The sequence below is a fragment of the Dermacentor variabilis genome, chromosome 1, assembly GCF_050947875.1.
Source record: "Dermacentor variabilis isolate Ectoservices chromosome 1, ASM5094787v1, whole genome shotgun sequence".
Classification (NCBI taxonomy): domain Eukaryota; kingdom Metazoa; phylum Arthropoda; class Arachnida; order Ixodida; family Ixodidae; genus Dermacentor; species Dermacentor variabilis.
Window position 1 is genome coordinate 162181808 of NC_134568.1, and position 13369 is coordinate 162195176.

The following is a 13369-nucleotide window of genomic DNA, read 5'->3' on the forward strand; positions in this document are numbered from 1 at the left end:
TTCCTTTGCACGATGAAAAGATAATTCTGCGGCCTCACGGAGGACTATGCCTCGATAAGTGGACGCGCCCAGAACTCGCCAGTGCTCTATGGAGTGCAGCCGGCTTGACCACCGATCGTCAGGACATCATATTCCAACTGCGACCTCAGCGGAACTTGGCAATCATCAGCACACCCCAGTCACACGTAGCCGACGCATTGTACAAGGTGAGGGAGCTGAACCTTGGTCAGCGGGTCTATCACATCACAACATATTTTGCGGCCCCAGACAACTCATGCAAGGGAATTGTTCCTGGTCTTTCGCCCGGTACACCGTCTTCCAAGCTAGTGGATGAGCTTTTTGCTCCTGGAACTCAAATACTTCAAGCACGAATGATGGGTCAAACCAACGTTGCGTTGGTAACATTTGAAGGACTTAAAGTACCTCGCTACGTGCGTTTCTATGGTGCAGAACTCCGCTGCTACCCCCATCCACCCCGCCAACTGCTTTGCAAGATATGCCACAAGCTCGGTCATTGGGCTGATTACTGTCCTACGCCGCACGTGGTCATTTGCGCGACGTGCGGGACTGACAACCCCACCCCTTCACATCCGTGCACCCCACACTGCAGACCCTGTGACGGGACCCACCCTACAGCGGATCCAAACTGCCCGCGGTGTGCTAGGCAGACATTGAACAAAGCTTGGGTGCGAAAAGCTCTCGAGAAAGAGCAGCGGGAACTCCAACCCTCCAGCGACCCGACCACTACCACAGATACGGCGGAGACCCGAACGTCGCGCGCCCCAACGAAGGAGACCAGACAAGTCCGGTCGGAGACCCGTTCGAGATCCCGTCGCAAGTTCCGGACCCGCTCCAAGTCTCGGTCCCGATCCCGCGAGGCATCGCTGCGCCTCCCAGAGAAGCGCCCTCCTTTCCCATCTTCCCAACAACCCTACAAGAAGGCCCTGCAGACCAACGCCCCAGCCAAGGTGACCCTGATCGCTTCAGGGGTGCAGCGGACCCCGGAGAAGTAAACAGCAATGGAGGCACCTCGGGAGGTAGGTCAGGCGGAGGGTCCCCCACAGCTCGCTCCGCCCCGTAAATCTCTCCCTACCTCATCCCCTATTACCAATTCGTTATCAAATCCCGATCCTCTAATAGAAATAGCCCGCCTACGGCGTGACATGGAGGCGCGCTGTGAGCGCCTGCAAAAACAAGTGGACGCGCTGGTGGCAGACATGGGCACAAGTATGCAGGCGGCTCTGGACAGGATAGAATGCCAAATGGAGGACCTTCAAATAGGGATTACGGAGCAAGCGAAATCATGTATAGAGTGCACTTTCGCACGCATGCAAGTTCCTGAGCTTAGCGGTAACAACGAAAGCGCGCTTTCCGACCAAGGCTCTCGGCCGCAACCTTCAAATGTGCGCACCCGGCGCCCGCGTCCCTATGCACAACCGCCTGCTTCTTCTCGCGATGATGATGGCGCCGCGTAACGCGGAGCAACTAGTGGTGTGGCAGTGGAATTGTAGGGGATTCCGCAGAAAACGAGGTTTCCTACAGCAGTATATCGCCACATCCACGAACCCTCCCGATGTCATCCTCTTACAGGAAGTCAATTGCACCCCTTCTTTATCCGGCTGCAGCACGCTCTCGGGTGTCTCTCCTCTTGTGGGAGCCTTAGTTTCGAAACATGTTACATGTCGCATGCGTACCACTAACATTGGTATTCCTCACCAAATATTGGAAATAATTACGCAATGTGAACGCAGCGAGAGTCTGTTTATACTCAATGCGTTCAGTTCCCCCCTTTCGCGAATGCACTATTTTCAGCACGTACTAACAGAATTTGGTAGGTTTGGACGGGTTTGTGTGGTGGCCGGCGACTTTAACGCTCCGAATACTGCATGGGGTTACATTAAATCGCAGGCTAAAGGGACCCGCGTATGGAATGCCATCTGTAACATGAGATACACACAGCTTACCGACCCAGAGCACCCCACTCGGATAGGCAACAGCGTATCTCGTGACACCTGCCCTGACCTCACCTTCGTGCGCAATACTGGCCCAGTCGTTGCGCACGGGCCTTTAGAGGAGCACCTTGGTAGTGACCACTACATTGTGGCGACCACCTTGTCATTACGGGGTGCGCGCAGGCCCGAGCGAAATGTGCGTATAACGGATTGGGCGAAATTAAGGAAACATCGCCAGGACCCACCTGAGCGTCAAGGGTACGAACGCTGGCTTGACTCTTTCGCACAAGATCTAGAGGCCACCACGAGCACACTGCGCACCACAACCGAGACACCAGACCTATACCCGCATTTACTTCATCTTTGGAACGCCCGCAGAGGGTTGACACGACGATGGAAACGACAACGCCTCAACCGCAAACTTAGGAAACGTATAGATCAAACTACACGGGAATCCCAGGAGTATGCAGAGATCCTTACGAGGAATAACTGGCGAGGATTTTGCGATCGCCTCTCAGGCACATTGTGCACAGCAAAAACGTGGTCGATTCTTCGCTCACTCACAGATCCCACCACAACAAAGGGAAAAACATTTCAACAGCAGCACATCCTAATGCACGAGTACAAGGACGTTGTCTTGACACTCCTCAGAGAGCTAGAGAAGCATTTCATACCCACAGGCCCGCCGCCGCAGCACCGTGACTATCCTTATGTAGGCGAGGCGAACGAATTGCTCGATGCAGACATCACATCTGACGAGGTGCGGGTGGTCCTACAAGACCTACGCCGCAACATGGCACCGGGACCCGACCACATCCGATTCGCCACCCTTCGTTACCTCAGTGACGCGGATATTAACCACCTCAACCATATCTTCAATGATTGCTGGCGCAAGGGCATGCTTCCCCAAGCATGGCGACACGCCGACATCACACTGATCCCCAAACCGGGCAAGCCTGTTAAGGTTGAAAACATACGACCCATCTCCCGAACATCCTGCATTGATAAGCTCATGGAGCAAGTACTCTTGCCGCCGTCTGCAGCCCTACCTCGAATAAAAATCTCTTCTAACTCTCAATTCGGATATCGGGCTCATCTGTCCGCCAAACATGTGCTTTTACAATTGCGGGAGGAAGTCATAGGACCTCCGTCGTCCGCCCAAACGAGAGCACTCATCGCCTTAGACCTAAAAGGGGCATTCGATAATGTTGAACATCACCTCATTCTTCGCAATGTTGCACATTCACACTGTGGAATTCGTATGCACAACTATATCCGCGCATTTCTTCGAGATCGCACAGCCACCGTAGGAATGGGACAGCATCGATCCGGTACGATTCGCCTTGTAGGACGTGGGGTACCCCAGGGCTCAGTTCTTTCCCCTACTCTATTCAATATCGAGCTCGCAGGGCTCCCCCGGCTACTCGACCAGATCCCTGATGTCGCCCACGCTATTTATGCGGACGACATTACTATCTGGTCGACACGGGGTTCCGACGGAGCCATCCAGGACCGACTGCAGCAAGCAGTCGATACAGTTTCCGAGTACGCGAGAACATGCGGCTTAAGATGTGCTCCGGAAAAGTCGGAGCTCATAGTCATTCGCCCCCGGAGCCGTTCCTCTACTCCCCCTATCACTGTGCACGTGGATGGCACACCGATACCACAGGTTAATCGGGCTCGTATCCTCGGCCTACACGTCCAAGCGGATGGCAGGTCAAACTATACTGTTTCCCTTCTATCCAGACAGACTGAGCAAATTCTGGCCATGATCCGGAGGGTCTCCAACAGGTGCTCGGGCCTTCGAGAAGAGGACCTGCTGCGCTTGGTGGAGGCATGCGTGATCAGCCGCCTTACATACCATCTCCCATTTCAGCGGTTGACCCAAGCGCAACAACTTCGCATAGACGCAATGATTCGCAAAGCGACGAAGCTGGCCCATGGCCTCCCGAACTATACTTCCACACACCGTCTCCTTAACTTAGGGACACATAACACACTAGGCGAGCTGCTAGAGGCAAATTGGGTCAGCCATCGCCAACGCCTCCTACTCACTCCTACTGGCCGCCATCTTCTCACACAGCTAGGATACTCTGTCCCACCCCTTGAGTCTGAAACCCGTACAACGATCTTGTCGTCAGCGATACGCCAAGCACTAAGTATTGATCCATTTCCACGTAACATGCACCCCGAGCATGACAAAGGGCGGCGCAAAGCCCGTGTACGATACATTAGCCACATGCTTGAAAACATCCCGGAAACACATACTTTATACACGGACACATCGCGCACTCAAGAGGGCTATACCTCGGTATTTTTGGATGGCACCGAATCCCTGAGAGACCCTGCTGCAATGCGCGGAACAAATGCCGCTTACGGAGAAATTCTCGGTGTTGCTCTTGCAATTCGATACGCCATCCGTGTTCCTGAGGAAGTGTATATATTGACGGACTCGAAACAGGCATGCCGGGCGTTCCTATCAGGACATGGCATCCCGAGAGCGACGCACCAAATTCTCAAACAGATCCCGCAAAATACACCAACCACACCTCCCCGCGTCCACTTACTCTGGACCTCTGGTCATACCTCGCTGCCGGGTAACGAACGCGCACATGCGGTTGCCCGAGAAATTTCCCTTCGGGCGACTCGGCGTGTTGAGGCGACTAGATCAGAGTGGGGGGATCCCTTGCTCAGTTACAAAGACATACTCCGTCATTATACACGCATTCGTCGCACCCACACCGCACCACCGCCGTCCTTCTCGCGGGAGGAAGCAGTTACAAACCGCAACTTTTCCAATCTTGTCTCTCTCAATAAATTCTACCCACACTGCTATGGAGATCGTTGCCCTGGCTGTCGCAGCTCGCCCACAATCTTCCACGTCACGATTGAGTGCACTGCAAACCTCTTTCCTCCCTTGCCAACTCTCCTTTAACCCCTACGCAACAAAGAGCTGTGGGACGATGCCCTCCGCGACGGACCCCCCGAGCTCCTCGGAGCTGTGATACAACGGGCTCGAAACATCGCCGGAATCATCTTAGGGACCCAGGACTGAGGGTTCCTCCCACACTGCTCTCGCCATTCAAATATTATTAATAAAGATGTTTTACTCTATCTCTCTCTCTAGGTTAGCGCGTTTCCTTTGTTTTCACATGTCCTTGAATTTTGTTTTCTGTGCATGTGCTTTTGTATTTCGTTCTACGCCCACCCGCTTCGTCCTCGGACCGGCCGTATATGTGAAATAAATAACATGTATACTATAAGGCGCCGCGTTACCTAAAATGACGCGCGTACGTTGCTGCTAAACAGATTCCCGTCAGCTTTGATGCGTGCGCCACGTAAAAGAACTGGCTATAGTATGCACACTGTGGTCGTTCGCTGCTGTATGTCTCCTTGCCCCGTTTCTACAGGTATCGCAAATACGCAGTGGAGTTCTACCGCAACAGGGCAACAGTACGTTACTCGCATTGTCTCCCTGCCTTTCCGTCTTCCCTTCTCTGTCTCTCTCTCTCTCTCTCTCTCTCTCTCTCTCTCTCTCTCTCTCTACTCGTATTGAAGCAGCCGCATGGCCGAGTTGTTAATCACCCTCTTAAGCAACCCTAAGGCTTGAAACCTAATTTCTTCTGTTTCCAAATGCTCGAGTAAGCGCAGATTCCTGGCGCAACAAAAGTAGAGCTGTTGTGCTGGCCCGCTAATTTCACTTCGTTTTCTTGATAGGTCTTATTTTAAAATTTTATCAGTGGAGCGTAACGCGCAACAACAGCACATAGGTGAACACACACACGTACGCACGCATGCACACACGTACGCACGCATGAACACGCACGCGAACACACGCGTGGATGCGTTAGCGAGAGAGAGAGAGATAAAATCGGGGACAATGAAAAACAATACGACGAAACTGGCCTGCATCAGCCACACTGGGATGGTTTGTCATTGCTGGCTATGTGTGATAGCGCTCCAGTTTCGTCTTAGCTTCTCGAAACCATCGACATGCCCAAATAAAGTTGAACAGAAAGACCATGAAAGCACGGCCCACAATCGAGGCGAAGGGCATAGTGATCCCGTTTGTGAGGAGCCGCACCAGGTGAAGAAGGCCTGCGGGCGTGAAGGTGTACGAGTGCTTTATTGTTCACTAAAACTTGGTTGCCTTTGACAGACACGATCTGTAAGGAACGGCGTGCCACGTGCTTTATCTCATGCAAAGCCAAAGTCGCGTACGAAGCTCTCAGGTTCTGCAGTAGCTTCTGCGTCGGAAAAAAAAGGTTATTGTATTAATGACCGCTTGTGCGAACACTCTAACATTATGAAGAAAAGGCAGCAATTCTGTTATTGATTCTACTAAATGTGGATGCGAGCCATTCTTCCATCAGATACGTATTGTGTGCAGGTATCGTGGTCACTGTACTAGTGAAATTTACGAAGCTTTCACCACGAATGGCTAAGAGCGGTCATGTGGGAGCTCCCATGCAGTTGCCCTGACTGGCACAGAAATTGATATTTCCAGGACTTAGACAAAGGACCCTCTTATTTTGTGTTATTCAAGGTGCTTTGCACGGGTTCTTTGCGTCTTTGGTTGTTTTCTCGTGTTCTTTCTTTCGGGCACACTCTTTTTCTTTTTTAGTTTCCCTCAGCGTACATTGGGGTCAATTAATAAGCGCTTGCGTTAGTCGTCAGCATTTTTTCCTGACACCTCTCCCCTAAGACATTCCTCGCGCGGCTTTTTTGTCCTGAAAGCCGTACCCACAAGCTCAAGTACGGAAGCATCCGACGTAGTATAGTTCACTTTTGAAGTGAGCACTGTGTTCAAAGTTAGTCGTGCAGGCTATACTCATATGCACAGACGGGCGCTTCATACGTGATAGTCTTTTCGATAAGGTTGCACAAGTGTTGCTATTGTGTTCACTTTAACGCGGTTTAGGTGTACCCTTGAATAACAAAAGGACAACTATCGTCATAGCTCAATCGGCAGAGCCTTATATTTCTAATTTGCGCCGTAACAGAGAGCAGAAAAAAATTGCAACACAGAGAAAAATATAACAGATGTGTCCGTGTTCTTGTTCTCTTTTCGAAGCTTCAGCATGCATTAGACATAATTTGAACAAACTAGCTCTAGTTATAGAACATCATCCGAGTTATACTGTGATTACGGGTTCCGCTCCCATCGTTTTTCCTTGCGCATAATATAGGATTGCGAGTGGAGAATTCATTCGTTGCTTTAGTTGAAATGCAGTGTTCATAGCGCCAAGCTTCTTAATGCGTTCTGAGAACTTTCTTTTTCCCTCATAGCCCTTCAATATAAACACTTTCTCATCGTTTCTATACAAATTCCCCCTACGAGAGGGATTAGCATGGTAGCATGATTTGATACCGTCGCTTTGTTATTTTGTCTTTCACATTTAGTTTTATTCTAACAAAAGTTAAATCATATGCGTTGCCTTTAATTTTCTGTGCATACGTGACGGTGGTAGCAGCAGCATCTAATGTAAGACGTGTGCTTCTCCTATTTACGACACAGGCAGGTTGTGTTTTCAGTCCGTACACTATAGAAGTGAAGTGTTCGTGCTAATGCACATGAGAATCGCGAGCAGCTACACGCACGCGCATTTATGTGGCACTGATTGACTGCCCGGTACGGCATACTGGGACCTGGCTTTCGCTGCTCTATAACTTTCTATTAGAGCGCCCAAAGAAACAGATCGCACTGTGTGCCCGGCTGGAGCTTCCAGTCCAGCTGGAAACGGGCTGCACAACCGCTCACCTTGCGCAGTAACCTTGCAGCGCCCGCTAAACCAGACGTGCTTCCGTTGGGAAGTGGCTCGACGCAAATTGCATTAAACACGTACATATATCTTAGAGAAGCAAACCGATGCCAACGCCTATAGGAACCAGAAGCACACGGCCTGGCGCAATGTCACTGAAGCGGGAGGCCTCGCCAAGTACACGGCGAGCGATGAAAGTAGCGGAACCGAGCCCCGAATGAGAAGACACGGAGGAGGATAGAGAAAGGCAAGCGCCGAGCGACAACACTGCTGGCGGCGAGGAAGAAAAGGGGTCGCAATAGAATGCGAGGCGTTTGCATGGCACCCCTGGTACAGCGGTCGGTTCAAAACGGCCGGTTGGCGGAAACGGAAACGGGTCATTGCCTCCAAGGGAGAAAGAATGGCAATCGTTGGTGAAAAAAAAGAAAAGAAGAACGGCACCAGCTTGGAAGTGCACGGCCGCAACCCTCACCTCGGGCCCCTTCCGTCGCGCCATCTTCTTGAATCTCAATTTGAAGACGGCGCCCGCGATGGCATGCACCGCCGCCTCCGAAATCGCGAAACTCCGGGCTGCGCATTCTGGCCATCGCCATAGGAGCAGCCTGATTTCGCGGATTTCGCACAGGCACGTTCGGGAGATTACCTTGGCACCATGGTTTTATTTGCCTGTTTGTCCCGTGCACCAAGCCTGAGCACAGTACCAAGTACGACGCTCACGTCCTTATCTTTAGCTTTCGAGCAGATATTCTTCAAGATGTCACAGACCGGGAACTGAATAGTAAGTGCAAGGCGGGGGGGGGGGGGGGCAATTTTCGTCTTGTTTAGGGAGAAAATTGCAGGAAAACTGGGATGCATGCGCTGATTTAATGAGCCGCTGCGGATAGCTGAATGCGAGAAACAACTGAAATATAGCATCTGTTGGGGGGTGGGGGGGGGGGGGCACGCTTGTTGATGCACCGTCACGAAGTTAAAATCGGCTCCGTAAATGCTAACAGGACGGAAAATCAGATAGCGTGAAATTGAACGATTATGGACGCAAAATTTCCCTTTCTGACTCGTGTTCACGATATATTTTGAGAAGTGGAAAATCCTGTTGGGCTGTTACCAAAAGTTACAAGGGATTAATGTAGCTTTGAAACGTTAGTCAGCAAGTGAAAGCTAAAGGTTGCAGAAGGATCCTGGTGGTGCTAGAAGTAATGGGTGGTTGTGGTCGTGACAATGCCCTGGGGTGGACGGTAGTGGCCCCGTAGTTTAGGAGGTGCTTCACCAAAACACGCACGAATCCGCGTTAGAATTGCGCCACCGTTCGTATTTCCACAACCGTAGGGGCCCGTCTCTCACACTGCGTTTTCTTCAAGATGACTAAACGTATTGAGAAGTCGTGGGCTCGTAACTGCTGTTAGCAACAATTGAATTAGAGGAACGAAATGGTCACTGGACTCTGCCAGTGTTTTTTTTTTTAATCTCATCCAGCACCTCCACTAATATTTTTTTTATATTACAATTAGGTGCTGTCTATCCTTATCATGCTCTTGCGTACACGATCCCCTACGTGAATAGGGGCCCACTTCCGAGATATCCGTTCAAAAAGCGGGAGGCTGACATTTCGGCGTTGCGCGTGATAAAGCCTTCTTTAAGCTACGTGGACCCTACCTGGAACATTGTTTGTTGCACGTTTCATGGAAGGTTATCTCGAATGTCAGAGTTGAATCCACAAAAAATTTCTGTTCATTAGAACTGCTTACCATTATTATGTCGCTTCCGCAAATCTTATGCTCGCCATCATGATGGCTCGTCCTCTGTCGTCATGAACAGCGTGAGTGCAAGAACTAGTCTTTGAATACGGCCGTAGTGCTATAATCAGAATGTTTAATAAATGAAGGTGCCTTGAGTAGAGATCACGTTTAGCTGCACAATTTAAACTTGTGCGCAACTTTATAAATTAATCTGATGAAGGATAAATGCGATAACTCCCTGATTCAACAGTATATTTGTATTGTAGGTAATTCACATCTTATGTAGTAACTTATTAGAATATACGAAAGAACGCTTGCTGCACAGGCAACTGAAAAGAAAAATTGGTACAGTCGGAAAAATGTTGCTTGTTAATTTTCTTCATACTTTCTGCGAAAGAGTTGCATTGGCAATAGCCCTCGGCACGAAGAGTATTTATGTTAATCTAATATATTAGTGTTCACGTTCAGACAGTGCTTATGCAATAATTCAATCATGGAAGGAGTCAGAAGACAATACGTATTGATGTTGCACGAATCAATAATTTTATTGTCACGACCACTGTCGACGGTAATACGTTCTGCATTGAATTAATATTGCCGCACAACGTATAGACAGCGTTGAAACGAGTTATGTAGGTATGACGCGTGTAGTGCAGCGCGGTTCCCTCTTTCACGCTTTTCTAAGAACACTCGGCGCCATCTAGCGGTCATCTAGGCTACGAGGCCAAGCGCCGCGTAGCCTGCGCGTGGCCTCCGAAACGCGTGAGGCACTGGTGCGTGCGATTGTTGAAAAGCGCGTCATGCGGCAACCGGGCTCCTTCCTCGCGCTTATTTCTCGGCATGCTGCACCATCTATTGGCACTGCCGAGAAGTCCGCGCGTGGCCTTCGAGACGAGCAGCGTGGCGCACCGGTGTCGACGAACGCTGAGAATTTCTCCCTCGCTTGCCGTACACTCAATGGCACATACACAGTGGCCCAGGTTGGCGAAATGTTCACTGAAGAGCGGCACGTACACAGTGCATCCATAGCGCAGCTCGGTAAAGCAGTGGCGTGAAAGACGGTCATCGAAAAGCGGTGCATACCGACTGAATTCGTGGCGCAGCGTGCTAATGCGTCGGGTTGCTGTCCTTGAGGAACCTTTGTGAGGTGTGTTCGATTGCGCTCAGCATCCGATAAAGTTAATGGATCTTTTTCGCCACCGTAGAGCGGCACATTCACAATGGCACATCCTTAGTTACCCAAGTTGGTGTCAAAGATGTTCATTGAAGAAAGAGATAAATAGAGAGATAAATGAGATGCGAAAGGCAGGGAGCTTAAAAGGCGTGGACCACGCGTTCTACGCCGACGATATTACGGTGTGGACGGCCCGAGCCGGATCCGATGCCTGGATGGAGGAAGTCTTGCAGCGGGCGGCAGCGACCATGCACGAGTACGCAAAGTCGTGCGGACTGAGCTGCGCTCCCCAGAAATCAGAGCTGCTCATGATCCAACCGGGAAAATCCAAGAAGGAGCTGCCGCTGAACGTCATTATCACGATCGCCGGAACGACCATCAAGCCAACACAGCAGATTAGGATTCTCGGCCTACTACTTCAGAGCGACGGAAATGCACAGGCCGCCATCACAAAGATCAAGACTACAACCGAACAGATACTTGGTATGATCCGGAGGGTATCCAACAGAGACCGAGGCCTTAGCCCTAGTCCTAGCCCGGAAGCTCGAAGAGAACCCCAGGATCCTCTACGCGGCCGCCTCGCTCCGAAAACACAGTGACCGTGCAGCGGTGGTGGTTACATCAAAAGACAGGCTGATCGTCAGCGCGTCCCTGAAGACAACAGACCCCGCAATTGCCGAAGAAGCGGCCGTGGCCCTCGCACTCACACAGCCGAGCGTGGACACCGTAGTCACCGACTCAAAGACAGCATACAGGAGCTTCTGCAGGGGGGTAATCTCCTCCGCGACCCGAGCCATTCTAGCCAAGCACGAGCCTCCAGGAAGAGCCATAGAGCTCGTGTGGGTCCCGGCGCACTCGCAGGTAGCAGGCAACACCATCGCCGACTACCATGCCCGAGAAATGTCAATCCGGGCCGAGCACGAGCCGGAAGAGCTACCGCACCCGGTTACCAGCTTTCGTTACATTACCCGGATGTACCGAGAGGAAAGGTGCAGACTGCCAGAACAGCACCCCAAACTCACCAGGCAACAACAGACGATCCTGCGTCGAGCGCAGGCGGGATCGCTTGCGCATCCCGTACTGATGAACCGCATGTACCCTGCGGAATACGATATGCTCTGTCCTTTTTTGCAGAGGAGAAAAGGGCACCCTGCCGCACGTCTTGGCAGAGTGCACAGAACTCAAGACTCCCCCCCTCCTCCCCGTCCGACCAACACCCCCAATACCCAACCCCTTGAGCGACAGAAGACCTTGCTATCCAGCCCCGCCCTACCGATTCAGCTCGCACTGACGGGCAGGGGCCAGGAGCTGCTGGAAACATATGGGTCCCGTAACTAGGGAACCACGCCGTCCGGTGCCTGCGTGCACCACCGATTTATTTCGGGCCCCGTAAATGTTGCTTCTTCATCATCATCATAACCGGCGACGCACACCTACTGGCAAATACCCCGTGACCCAAGTTGGCATCAAAGCGGTTCATTGGACTAGAACAGACCGAGCTGCACATACCCAGTCCCGCATCTATAGCGACCCATGTCAGCGCGAAACAGGTTCGTTGAAGAGCACATATGTACACATTGCGACATGCTCAGTGACACAAGTTGTTTTCTGACACTGTTACCTCAGCACAGCAGCCCGATGCGCTACCCATTCGACCACGGTCTACCTAGTGACTATTTTTCGTATGAACCGTTTTGCCGCCTGCTCGAGAAAACGGCTAGCTACGAACATAGATCGGTAGTTGGCCTCTGGAAAGTTCGTGATACACCTAGAAATGCTAAAGCGTTAATATAGTTGCACCGACACAAGATAAGTGCTTACTTTCTGGAAAACGCTTTCCTAGGCGCTACACGACGCGAGTGTCTAGGTGGTATTGACGAATTGCCCTTCGTGTCGTCGTGCGAGGTGTAAGCCAATACAAGCGGTCAAACCGGAAATTATGGTATGTCCGGAGGAGCAATTCTGGGTGCAGATTGACTCGGCAGATTGCCACGCGATGGGCACTTCAGGGCGGCGGCGTTCGGGCGACAAAAATATGCAGCCTAGGCGATATATATATATATATATATATATATATATATATATATATATATATATATATATATATATATATATATATATATATATATGAACGATAAGAGAGGGGTTAACCGAGGGGCCCGGTTTTTCTTAGTCATATCATAAGACGCCAACAAACACTGACACCGTGGGGACAACATAGGGGAAATTACTTATGCTTAATAAATGAAATAAAGCAACGATAAATTATTGGAAGTTAAAGTGGATGAAAAAACAACTTGCCGCAGGTGGGAACCGAATCCACAACCTTGCCGCCCCCTTTCTTCTCGTTATTACATAACGAGGGTCTCGAATCCAGCAACATTGATGCCTTCAGGTAGCATATGTGGGTTTATTGACCAGTTGCCTTCACCCTAAAAGATCATGTTCTCGTGACGCCTGTGGCAAAAGAGACGTTCCACGTCCGCCGCCAAGGTCTGTGAGTGGTGGCACTGGCTAACACTCCCAGGGTTCTACTAGGACACATAAATACCCAAGAAAGTGGATGGGAAAACGGCGCCGCGGTAGCTTAATTGGTAGAGCATCGCACGTGAAATGCGAAGGTTGTGGGTTCGGTTCCCCCCTGCGGCAAGTTGTTTTTTCATCCACTTTAATTTCCAGTATTTATCGTTTCTGTATTTCATTTATTAAGCACAAGTAATTTCCCCTATGTTGTCCTTGGTGTCA

At 50.8% G+C, this 13369-nt stretch overlaps 1 protein-coding gene and 1 non-coding gene across 2 annotated transcripts in view; both read left to right on the forward strand.

Annotated features, from left to right (window-relative positions):
• The window catches only part of LOC142587679 (synaptogenesis protein syg-2-like), a 1186854-nt gene that overhangs the window by 202261 nt on the left and 971224 nt on the right, over positions 1 to 13369 (forward strand). The window lies entirely within an intron of this gene.
• Positions 13201 to 13273, forward strand: TRNAS-UGA (transfer RNA serine (anticodon UGA)). The gene has a single exon. It is a non-coding gene; the product is annotated as a tRNA-Ser (tRNA).